Below are 12,851 nucleotides of genomic sequence, written 5' to 3' on the forward strand. Positions count from 1 at the left end.
GGCCGCCGGCCGCCCGCCCGCTGCCCACCTGCACCGTCCAATAAACCTGCAACGAGCCCTGAGTGTCCGTGTGTCGGGGAGCCAGCTGGCGGGGTGGGTACACGCGGCCCTCGTGCCTGGGCCGTGGTGGCCTCGGGGGGCTGACTGGTGCTCTCAGCAGAGCCTCTTCCCAAGCTTTGTCCTTGCTCACTGGGCACCAACAGGGGTCCACGCTGGCCCAGGCCCAGGGCAGTGATGTCCCTCCCCCTGTGGCCTAGGTGTAGGAGGAGCACCCCTCCTCCCCTGTGGGGTTTCTGGGAGGCAGAGGTGATGGGCAGCAAGGAGATGCCTCCGCCTGGCTGTGTCGCCTGGGACCTCGAGGTCCCCAGAGGGCACCTGGGAAAAACAGGTCAAGGACACTCCAACAGCTGCTCCGCCAGCCCTCCCAGGCTGCTTTCAGAGACATTTGGATGAAGTCCCTGTGAAGGAAAGCAGTTGGGCCGGGGCTGGGGTCCTGCAGAGTGAGGGTAGACAGGGTCAAAAAGCTATAGAGGCCAGGCCTGGTGGTGTCCACCTGAAATCCCAGGGCTCAGGAGGCTGAGGCAGGAGGATCGTGAGTTCAAAGCCAGCCTCAGCAAAAGCAACTCAGTGAGACCCAGTCTCTAAACAAAATACAAAATAGGGCTGGGGCTGGGGCTCAGAGGCTCTTGACACCAAAAAAAAAAAAATAAGAGGTTATAGAGGCTGGGCCTCCCTCTGGACACCATCAGGCACCCTAAGGGAGACCCCAGAGCCTTGGAGGGAGCAGGGTAAGCCAGGTGGCCCCATGGGCAAAGGACAGACTGAAGGACCTCTTGGCACCAGGCAGGGCCTCAGAAACCCACTCCTTGAGGTGCCCCCACTGCCAGGCCATGAGATTGCCTGCCCCTGGGCCCCATGCTTCCCTCGGAGGACATGCAGTCAGTGCACTCTCCACATTCCTTTTGCAAAGACCTGGCGGTCACCCCTAGAAGTACCCCCAGGCCCCAAGGACAAGGCCACACTGGGTTTAGGTTTTCTAGGAGCCCCTCCTCAGAACCCTCAGTACCACGGGCTCCATCAGACTTCCAGTCTGGGTGCCATCTATTGGTCAGATAAGAACCTAGGGGCTGCTGGGTCTGGCAGTGTCCTGGAAGGTCAGCTGGTGTCCCTGGCCACCCGAAGGCCTGGAGAGCCTGCCTGCCACCCAGGCCAAACCAATGTGTACCTGACCTGAGAGCTCCGCCCAGCAGGCTCAGATGGCTGGGCCTGGGCCTCTGGCTGCAGACCACCTGGGGGCCGGCCGCAGAGCTGGGAGCAGACCCCTCCACGGTGCCGGGCCTGCGAGCTCCTCCCCCTGCAGCCCTGAGGATCCTTCCCAGGTGGTCCTTCTCTTCATGACCCCACCAGCACCCCCACCTAGAGGAGACATCCTGGGCCCCCAGCAAGCCCCGCCCCTGGAGTGGGAGCCAGGACTGGACAGGCGGGTGGACGGCTGGACACTGGACCCGGAAGAGGAGGGGAGGAGGAGGCTGGGATCTGTCCGTGGGAATACCCTGCTGTCCTGTTCGCACGGCTAGAGGCAGGGGCGTCCTGCTGGAGTCGAGGTATGTGGGATGGCTGCTGGGGCGGGCAGCCAAAGCTGGACAGGAAGGGGGCTGGCGGAGTGTGCCTGCTCTCCAGCCAGCCCTTGGTCATGTTGGCCTGGACCTTGAGGGCTGATGGGCAGATGCCCCCCCCAGGTGCCAACAACCTCCCTAGAGGGGGTATGAGTCAGGGTGCAGAGAACCCTTGAGGGTGCCAGGACTCCTGGGGCCAGTCCAGCTCTGTGGGATACAGATTGTGGCCAGTCCCAGGTGGATGCAAGGCTCAGAAACCTGGTTTCAGGGCCCAGATGTCCTGCGGCCTGGGTGCCATCTGGGGGAACTCTGGTCTGAGGCCTCAATTCCCATGTGGTGTGCGACCCTCAGCCCGGCCTGAGCTGGCCATCGCCCTCTCTCTTCCTGAAACCTGCCCCATCTCCAAGACACAGGACTGTCCTCCCTGAGGCCTGCCACCCAGCCCCTTGCTCCCTGAGTGTGCCCTTGAAAAGGTCAGGGAGGGAGACCAGACAGACAAGCAGGCACCTCTCGACCCCGCCCTGGGCATGAATGGGAAATTTCTACCCAAGGTGACCCAGGGTCCAGGTGACAGAGGCAAGATCAGACCACTCTCTTCAGCACCATCCTGGGGGCTGACCCAGACGTCCCATCTGGGGGCAGGGGGTATGGACACTCCCTGGAGCCCCCAGGTCAGTCCACCTAGGCCAGGCCCACAGACCTGGGCTTCACAGTTCCCATGGGGCCTTGTGCCTCTGGGAACCTGGGCTCTTGGCAGGGGTGGTCAGCTGCGTCCAGCCTGAGTGTCAGCCTGGCTTTGGGGTTTGGGGCAGCCCAAATGCTCCTCAACTGGGGTCCCCACCCTGCTGGCCCCCTGACCCCCTAGCAGCCTCTTCCAGTGTCACCAAGACCCACACACCTGCCCAGTACTCAGCCTGGTCTGACTGGTGTCCCACCTGCCCACACTCAGGTGGGAACTGTTGTACCCTGCTATGAGAGGGGAGACTGAGGCCTGGAGCCGCACAGGTGGCCCTGCTGGGCACAGCGCTGTCCTTCCCCACTAGGGGCCTTCCGTCAGTGTGGCTGCTGTCAAACTTGCTCCCAGATTGCTTCTGCTCCTGGCACAGACTGGCTGGCACCTCTACCTGGCCCTGGGGCAGTATTTGCCTTCTCCTGTCAGCAGTAAATATTTACTGTCCTCTCTGCTATCCAGGCCTGAGCAGACCCTGAGGGGCACAAGACATGGACACAGGGAGGCCAAGGTGGACCCCTTGTCCTGAGGTCCCTGTGCCCAATAAGGGTCCTGCCCAAGATCAAGGATCCAGTCAGGACCAGGCGGCTTTTGAACCTGGGCTTCCAGAAGAGGCCCGAATTCTTACCAGGGCCCAATGCTGGGCAAAAAATCTTCAGACAGCCTGAGAGGGGAGGGGCGGGCGCTGCCCTCAGACCCTGCAGGGCCGCCCACACCCTGGTAGCTCTTCCCCTGCAGAAACCCCTGGGCTCTGAACAATGGGGCCAGGAGCAGTCATTTGCAGACACAGCCAGCAGATGGCACCAAAGCCTCATTTTTTGAGGTGCTCTGGTCTGCCGGTCCCACTTCTGTCCACTGAGTTTGGGGGCTGCTTTCCACTTGGACACCACCTGGCCAGGGGTTCCCTGGCAGGCTTGCCACCCTGGACTCTGGGACATGAGGTATCACGGGGAGAGAGGCTTCTGATGGGGCTGGGGTACAGCCACAGCCCCCAGGGTCAGCTCCAGCTTGGCCATCCGGATGTACAGGGAGCAGCTGAGAAAATATCAAGGGCTCCAATATTCTGAGGATGCCTCCAGATAGAGTCTGGCCCCCGCTTCCTGCCTCCCCCAGAGTCTTGGAGACCTAGAGGAGACTTCAGGACGTCGCCTCCCACCCACACCCCCAGGTCGAGGCTGAACCAGTGGGGGTGGGGGGTGAACTGTGCCCGCCCAGGTAGGACCAGTGAGGCTGGGGACTAGTGGGGGTGACCTGTCCCTGTCGGTGCAGTGGTCCTTCTTTGGAGCCTCCTTGGCCACTGAAGCCTGAAGGCTGTGTCCTTGTGCACATGGAGGTGGGGGCTTCGGGGACCCCAGGGTGTAGGAGGCCTCAAGCGGGGCCCAGCTGGGTCAGGGCAGCCCTTTCCCATGTCCACCTTCCGCCCAGTGCTGAGAGGAGAGGGAGGTCAACTCCGGAAAGAACGTTTGGGGGTGGGGGTGGCCGGGTCTGGGGGAGCAGAGAGGACAGCCAGATGCAGTGCTGTCCCCTCCTGCTCCCACTATTGTTTCTGGCCTGGACTGCAGGAACAGCAAGGCAGAGTCCTTCGAAAGTGCAGCCGGCCGTAGGCGGCCTCTCCATCGTCCCCGTGTGGCCCAGTCACGCTGTGCTGGCGCCAGGCACCCTGCAGGCCCTCCCACCCGCTCCTGGGCGTCCTTGGCTCCCTCCCCTACTTCCAGGTGGCCCCTCACCCCACCCGCCTCGGTGCAGACTCCCCACTTCCTCCATCTGTGCCTAGGGGACCTGTCCCTGTCACCAGGCTGGCCCTGGCAGTTGGGCCTAGTCTGAGTCCCAGGGGCCCCACCAGCTCCACTCAGCAAGGAAGGGTGAGAGAAGGGGTCTCAAGGTGCCCCTGCACATGCAACCTGTCCCCAGAGCTGAGTGTCCTCCAGTCAGGGGCCCTCAGGTGGCAGTGCAGACCCCTGCTTTCCCAGAGATGCTCAAACATCTGGATCCAGGTGGCTGACCCCGGGCGGAGGTCACAAGAGCTGGCCAAGCCCCACTGCCACACCTGGCTCTGTCTTGTGCCCCTCTGAGGTGTCTTTCCCAGCCACAGGGAAAATCTCGAGGCTCCCCAGCCTGGGGGTCTGCAGACCCTCGGGCTTCTAGGAGGCCTGTGGCCCCTCCACCCAGTGGAGGCCTCGGAACCTGGCCCAGCACCGGCCCGCATTCCACACAGCCTCCTCTGACCTCCGCAGTCCATCTGTGTTTGTGGAAACAGCCGGAGCCGGCGGCCCAGGCGCCTGCAGCTATTCACGCTGAGAGTCAAGGCACAGCCCTCTGTTCTTCAAAGTCCACCCTCGCTCAGAACTCGGTCCCACTCCAGCCCAGCCTCCAGCCCCTACCTCCTGCCCACCCCAAGGCCCAGCCTGGCCTGGGTACCTGAGGGACTCTGGGAAGTTCCCTTACCCTCTGTGGGCTGCAGGTCCTTGGCACCAGTCAGCCACATATGGTGGCCCAGCGGTGGGTCCTGGGTGGACTGAGTTCCCTGAATCTAGCTCTGGCAACGGCTGCCCAGCCCTCCCAAGGCCTGACCTTGAAGGAAAGCGTCACCTGGCAGAGATGGGAGCAGCAGAAGGCGGGTTTCCTCCGGCCATGGAGGGTCCAGCCCAGGCCCTGCTGTGGGAATGTGGGACGGAGGCCATGCAGTGGGGGAACAGCTGGCCAAGAAACAGCTGGGCGCCAGCCGTGGATGCAGCAGAACTCAGGACCCGGGAGCAGAAATGGGTAGACAGGTCCCGTGGCCTTAGGGAGGTTGGGCCACACGGCAGGCCTAGCCAGGGGTCCCCGAGGGTCACTGCAGCCCATGCCACCCTTACCAGGACTAACAGAGCAGGGCTTATGTGGAGCTGTGTCCTTCCCCATGGCTGGGCACAGCTGGACCTGACAAAAAGCAAGGGTGGCCACGGTCCAGGGGCTGCAATGGGCTGTGTCCTGGGGTGCCAAGTGACAGGCCTCACCTCCCAGTGCACCCCAACATTCCTGGAGCCAGTAGTGTGTCCCCACTGGGCCAGTGCAGGGCTGAAGGCTGAGAGCTGGGGCAGGCGGGTGGGGCTCTCATCCTGGCTCTGCTGCTCCTGGCTGTGTGGCCTTGGGAAAGTGACTGGGGTCAGAAGGGAACAAAAGGAGGCCCTGCCCCCTGGCTGATCATGTCCAGGCTTGGGCATGAAGCCCTGCAGGCCAGCACCATGGTTATCACAGGGCCCACCCTCTGTGCCCCTAGCATCCTCCTTGGGGGACCGGGGAGCCAAGCTTCAGCCCAGCCTCCCTTCCTACCCAGGCAGGGACAGGAAGAGGCTACAGGGTAGGTCAGCTGGGTGTCCCCAGGAAGCTGGTTACCTTTCAGGTCTGGGCCTTGTCCCCAGAGCTGAGTGCTCCCTCCCTCCTGGACCTACCCAGAGAGCCTCAGACCAGGAAGGTCCCTGGCCCGGGGCTGTCCTCCCCCACTAAGGCCACACAACACGGTCCTGTGGGCCAGTCCACCTGGATAGGAGGAGGGGCTTCACGTGTGTCTGGGGCGGAAGAGAGGGAGGCCGCCACCCTGGCATGCCGTGTCTGGACTCTGTGCCCCTTTCCTGGGTGTCTCCAGCAAGCAGCCTTCCCTCTCTGGGCCTTTGCTGCGTGGGGACCGTGCCTCGAGTCTGGGTTCTGTCTGGCTTTGGCTTTGTCCATGCATCTTCCCTTCCCGGGCAGCAGCAGTCCCCACGGCTCCCAGGGAAGGCCAAGGGCAGGTGGGAGGCCAAGGTGGCCAAGCATGGAGGCCTAGGCAGGTGCTCAGTGAGGGTGGGCGGCCACCTGGGGAGGGGCCTTCGTGGCTCTTCATGGCACCCCAGGCCAGGGGAGACACCCAGGACTCCCCGCAGAGCCCGTGCCCCTGAGCCTCATCCACTCTCTGGCCTAGCTGGTCTTCCTTCAGAAAGTCCAGCGCCCTCTCAGGTGTCAGGTTTTACCTGAGCAGGTGGAGGAGACTTTAAGACAGGTCCCCAGGGCATGTAGCTGTGGACGGTCCAGACTGTATTTCTGTCTTCTGATGCAGCAACTAGGGGAGACAGGGCCAAAAACAGCCTCCCAGTGAGCAGGGTGTGAAGTGGAGCGTTCACTAGCAGTCACTGGTGTCTGTGCTCCTCCCTGGGGCTCTCACACCTCATGCTGGACCTGGACGGCCAGCAGGGAAAGAAGGCCACTGCCCAAGGTTGATTGGCAGAGCAGGGACTTGAACCAGACCAGCTCCCAGCCCCTGGTCTGAAGGCCTAGAGGTGTGAGCTGACCAGAACTGGCCCCTGGACCCTGCAGGAGAGGGCTTCCCAAGTCCTGTGCTGTGTCCTTGTATACCTGAGGGGACAGCCTCCCTCCTGCCAGGATGCCACAGTCAGTGGAGGTCACTGGGCCATCTAGTACCCCAATGACTTGGGGCCCTAGGGAAAAAAATTGGTTCATGCAGGAAGTAAATATGAACCACTCCTCCTCTTCTCTCAATTCCCAAGGCTTGGTGAAGGGCCCTGCGGTCACACCAAGGACAATACAAATTTGGGGGAAAGCAAGACATTTAATGAAGCTTTGGGTGCAATTTCTCAAATGGCCACAAGGTGGCAGGCTTGTGCCAGATTTAGAAATTCCCACTTTGTGTGTTTTTAATTTTTTAAATTTGTTCTAATCAGTTATACATGACAGTAAAATGCATTTGGACACATTGTGCACAAATAGAGCACAACTTCTCGTTCCTCTGGCTGTACGTGGTGCAGAGTCACAGGAGTCTTGGAGTCATACACTTATATAGGGTAACAATGTCTGTCTCATTCTACCACCCTCCCATGCCCCCGGTCCCTCCCCTCCCCTCACTCCCCTCTGTACAATCCCAACTTCCTTCATTCTTCCCTACCCACACCTCCCATATGGATCAGTATCTGCTCATCAGAAAAACATTCAGCCTTAAGTTTGGGGGAATTGGCTTATTATATGATATTCTCTAGTCCCCTCCATTTACTTGCAAATGCCATAATTTCATTCTTTAAGGCTGAGTGATATTACATTGTATGTGTACCACATTTCCTTTATCCATTCTTCTGTTAAAGGGCATCTAAGTTGGCTCCATAGTTTAGCTATTGTGAAATGGGGTGCTATAAACATTGATGGATCTATGTCACTGTAGTGTGCTGATTTTAAGTCCTTACAAACTGAGGAGTAGGATAACTGAGTCAAATTGTGGTTCCATTCCAAGTTTTCTGAAGAATCTCCATACAGCTTTCCAGAGTGATTGCACCAATTTGCAGTCCCACCAGCAATGTATCCCCAAATCCTTGACAACATTTATTATTGCCTGTATTCTTGATAAATGCCCTTCTGACTGGGTTGAGATGAAATTGTAGAGTAGTTTTGATTTTCATTTCTCTAATTGCTAAAGATGATGAACATTTTTTCATATGTTTGTTGATCGATTGTGTTTCTTCTTCTGTGAAGTGTCTGTCCAGTTCCTTGGCCCATTGATTTTTTGTTGTTGTTAAGTTTTTTTGAGTTTGTTTGTTTTGGTTTTGAGTTTTTGTTTGTTTGTTTGTTTTTTGAAGGGGGGCTGTTTTTGTTTTTGTTTTTGGTACCAGGGATTGAACTCAGAGGAACTCAACCACTGAGCCACATCCTCAGCCCTATTTTGTATTTTATTTAGAATCAGGGTCTCACTGAGTTGCTTAGTGGCTTGCGTTCACTGAGGCTGGCTTTGAACTTGCAATCGTCCTGCCTCAGGCTCTCAAGCCGCTGGGATTACAGGTGTGCGCCACCATGCCCGGCTTGAGTTCTTTATATATCTGGAGATTAGTGTTCTGTCTGTGGTGCATACAGTGAAGATCTCCCGTTCTCTAGGCTGTCCCTCATGTTATTGATTGTTTCCTTTGCTGAGAAGAAGCTTTTTACATTGAATCCACCCCATTTATTGATTCTTAATTTTACTTCTTTCACTTTAGGAGTCTTGTTAAGGAAGTCAGATCCTAGGCCAATATGGTGAAGATTTGGACCTGTTTTTTTCTTCTATTAGGCACAGGGTCTCTGTTCTAGTGCCTAAGTCTTTGATCCATTTTGAGTTGATTTTTGTGCAGGGTGAGAGTCAGAGGTTTAATTTCATTTTGCTACATATGGATTTCTAGTTTTGCCATTTGTTGAATAGGATACCTTTTCTCTAATGTATGTTTTTGGTGCCTTTGTCTAGTATGACATAACCATATTTATGTGGGTTTGTCTGTGTTTTTATTTTGTACCACTGGTCTATGTGTCTGTTTTGTATCAATACCATGCCATTTTTGTTATTAGCTCTGTAGCAGTTTAAGATCTGGTATTGTGATGCTCCTGCTTCACTCTTCTTGCTGAGGATTGCCCTGGCTATTCTGAGTCATTCTCTTATTTTTCCAGATGAATTTCATGATTGCTTTTTCTAGTTCTATAAAGAATATCATTGGGATTATAATAGGAATTGTATTAAATCTGTTTAACAGTTTTGGTAGTATGGCCATTTTGACAATATGAATTCTGCCTATCCAAGAGCATGGGAAGACTTTCCGTCTTCTAAGGTCTTCTTCAATTTCTGCCCTTAATATTCTGTAGTTTTCATTGAAGAGGTCTTTCACCTTTTCACCTCTTTTGTTAGATTAATTCCCAAGTTGTTTTTTTGTTTTTGTTTTTGTTTGTTTGTTTGTTTGTTGTTTTTGAGGCTACTGTGAATGGGGTAGTTTTTCTAATTTCTCTTGCAGTGGATTCCTCACTGTGCATAGAAATGCATTTGATATGTGGATATTGATTTTATATTCTGCTATTTTGATGAATTCATTTATTAGTTCTAGAAATTTTCTAATGGAATTTTTGGGATTTTTCTAAATACAGAATCATGTCATCAGCAAATGGTGATAGTTTGAGTTCTTCTTTCCTATTTGTATCCTTTTAATTTCTTTCAACTGTCTAATTGCTCTGGCTAGAGTTTTAAGGATTATGTTGAATGGATGTGGTGAGAGAGGGCATCCCTGTCTTATTCCAATGTTTTCAATTTTTCTCCATTTGAAATGATGTTGGCCTTGGGTTTAGCATATATAGCTTTTACAATGTTGAGATATGTTCCTACTATCCCTAGTTTTTATAGTGTTTTGAACATGAAGGGTTAGGGCAGGCTGCCACAGTGAAGGTTACTGAGCCATCTAGTACCCCAGTGATTTGGGGTCCTAGGGACAAAATTGGTTCATGCAGGAAGTGAGTATGGACGACTCCTCCTCTTCTCTCAGCTCCCAAGGCTTGCATGGTGGAGACCCCTGCAGTTACACCAAGAACAATACAATTGGGGTGGGGGTGGAGCAAGATACTTCTATGCTAATGATGCAATTTCTGAAGTGTCCACAGGGTGACAGGCTTGCGCCAGATTTGGAAATTCCCATTTTGGAAATGGAACCTCACCAATTGGTACCCTGCTTCTGAATGGAGGTTTCAACACTCAACTCCATGTCCTTTTGATAATATATCAAATTTTATTTTTATATAAACATAATAGATTTACCTCCCTCCGAATAAAATGGATGCTTCAGGAAAGCATTTTAGTTTAATATGTGGCTCTGGGTGCCCATGATGCCACCCCTGGGACCAGAGAACACCAAAAGGGAGTTGTCCCCACCCAAGCTCTGTGACGCCAGGAGAGCAGCAGAAAAGAGCCTCAGACCCAACACAAGGTTTTGGAGTCTAACCATACCACAACACTGCAGGGGCCTCTCTCCTGTCAAGGGTAGGGTCCCAACTTCGCTCCCTGCCCACCAGCAGCCTCCAAAAGCACTGTAACTTCTCACAAGGAAGAGTGTAAGAGCTTTGGGTTGTGCCACTGTAATTCTAAACAAGGCCACAAGGTGTCAGCATAAGGCCGCTTAAACAGACAAATGGAGAAAATCTGGCACTGGGGATTTCTGGGCTACCTCAATTTTTTCCTGCATAAAAGAGGATCTGACCAGATTCCAGGATTGGCCAACTCTACCAGGCCTGAGAGACAGAGACATAATGAGGTTTTGCCATGTTGTGTCCCTCAGCCCTGCATCCCAGTTTTTGTTCCTATGGTCCCTCCCACCTATGGGCCCTATAGGCTTTGTCTCCTTGTGGAAGACCCATGGAATGTAGGGCTGGAGATCCCAGTCCTCACACCCAGCTCACCAATGTCCAATGCCTCTAGTACTGTCTAAGTGGCAGCATGGCTTAGCTGGTTTCAATTGGAACCTCCTACACTGACTTCCTTTCCTTGCCCCACTCTGGCTTAAACACCTGGGTTACAAGATGCTGATGGAATAGCATGACCTTGATCTTGTCCAGGTGTGGAAACATACTTCAGGGCACAGATGCACTCATTGGGGAGGCTCCATGTTTCCAGGGTTTTGATCTAAGGAATGTGGGCTCCTTCCTTTCAAACCTTAGCAGCAGACCTCCTCAAACTGAGGGCATCCCCTTTGGCAGTCCTACCATGGAATCTTGACTGGTTTGGGGTAAGTCCTTCAGCCTCTCTATTCCTACTTTAGCTTGGAAAGTCTCGTCAATATCAACAGATGACCCCGAAAGTAGCTCCTTGCAACTTTCAGCATTTTGCAGCAGACAGTAGGAGGAGGCACATGCTGCAGAGCCTCTAGCCCATAAAGTCCCAAAGCAGAGCAAGAGTCATCATGAAAAAATGCCTGTTTCACCCTAATAAGTGTGGGATACTTCATGCACATCACATGGGAACCTGAGGCCTCTATGTACCCCAGACCTGAATCAGAGTCACTAGCATCTCTGCAGCCTTCCTCATCCAAAACCTAATGAGAAGTCCCACCTGCCCTCCAACCATGGGATAGTTTGGCTCTAAAGAATCTATATCTTTTGGGGACCCTTTCCCATCACTTTTGAGTTATCCTCAAGTCTGAGTCTCTTCCCTGCTGAAAGCCCCATTCTCTCCACATATGTACTCTATCCTTCCCATTTAAAAAAGAGTTCAGGCAAGGGCTTGGAAAGATAAAGGGAGAGGGGAGAATTAAATCCCAACATGAGCTAAAAAAATCTGGGTAAAATAAATACCCAAGGAGTGAGGGGCTGGACTGTTGGAGTGTAGGGAGGGTGGACTGGTGGCTCTCTGGGGAGTGCATATGTCTTTACCTCTTTGGAAGTCTTTGCTCTGCTTCCTGCTCTCCATCAAGGCTATAAGCAGAGGTTTCAAGTTCCCACTGAGACTTAGTCTAATCAGGCAGAATATCTGCTGCCAGCTCTGAGTTGGTGCTGTGATTGGTGTTTCAGCCAGGCTTAAAAGGCTGTGAGTCTGGCCAGTCATCCTACCTAGAAGTCCCTGTGAGTGGCCAGTGCTGACAGCATGTCACTTGCAGCCATGTGCTTAGTGCCTAGCACCATATATGGGGGGTAGGGGGTAGATTAAATATGACCAGTGAATGTGAAAAAAAACTCCCACATGAGTCCTCTGCCAAAATAATATGAAAAAAAATGACTACACTGTGCCACACGTGTGCTGGGAACGATTGAAAAGTCATTTTATTATTTTTTTTAACCTTTTTTTTTTACACTTAGGCCACGCCCCCTTTTTACCAGTGCCACGCCCACAGACATTCCAGGGTGTCAAGTGACTGCCAACTGTCACTCCAGTCAAGCCACACCCCCCTCCTCACCCCCTCCACGCAGTCTCCACCTTCTAGCTAAAAAGGAGCACTTCCGGCTTATGCCCACACCCACATGCGTCCTTCCATCCTTCCACTGGGTCAGGGATGGGCCAAAGTCCCACCCCCCAATGCACCCATGCCCTAGTGTGGACAAGTGCCATAGTCAGCTGCCCCAATACTACTGAGCTGGCGCAAGGATTCCCAAATTTGGAGGGGCTTGGAGAAAGGCGTGGAGGGGACGAGGAGGTGAGGGCAAAGCCAGTTTCAGTTGAGCAGGTGCTGTGCTCAACAGTGGAGAGGCTACCCCACTTCTAGGGGCCCCTTTATCATGCACTCTCTAAAAAAGCGCTTCACCGTTTCTCCAGCCTCAGCCTCGTCCCCTTCCACCTCCTCCTCCACGTCGACCCGGCTGGAGGGTCTGGGCACCACAACCAGAGCACCCCCTGCTTTGGCGGCGACTGCTAATATTGGCCCAGCCAGCGGATCATCGTCCGGGCAGTTTCGGCAGAGAGTCTTGGGCACCAGTGATTCCCCAGTCCTCTTTATCCACCGTCCGGGAGCTGCAGGGACTACGCAGCGACTAGAGTACAGGTAACTGGCCTTCCCTCCCCTGTGCTGCACCCTCTGTGTGGGGGAAGCTGCATTTGTAATGTGCAGGCATGGGTGGGTTGGGGGCTTCAGACAGCCAGGAGCCTAGTCTCTAAAAAACAGGGAAGACCTTCTTTTACTGGAGGGCCCAGCAGAGCAAGCTTCCTAAAAGTAGCCTCAACTTTGGAGAGGACGGGAAAAACAGTTGGAGAGGGGACTCTTAGAAGGCTGCACAAA

The sequence above is a fragment of the Spermophilus citellus genome (assembly GCF_964194105.1).
Source record: "Spermophilus citellus genome assembly, chromosome: 2".
Classification (NCBI taxonomy): Eukaryota; Metazoa; Chordata; class Mammalia; order Rodentia; family Sciuridae; genus Spermophilus; species Spermophilus citellus.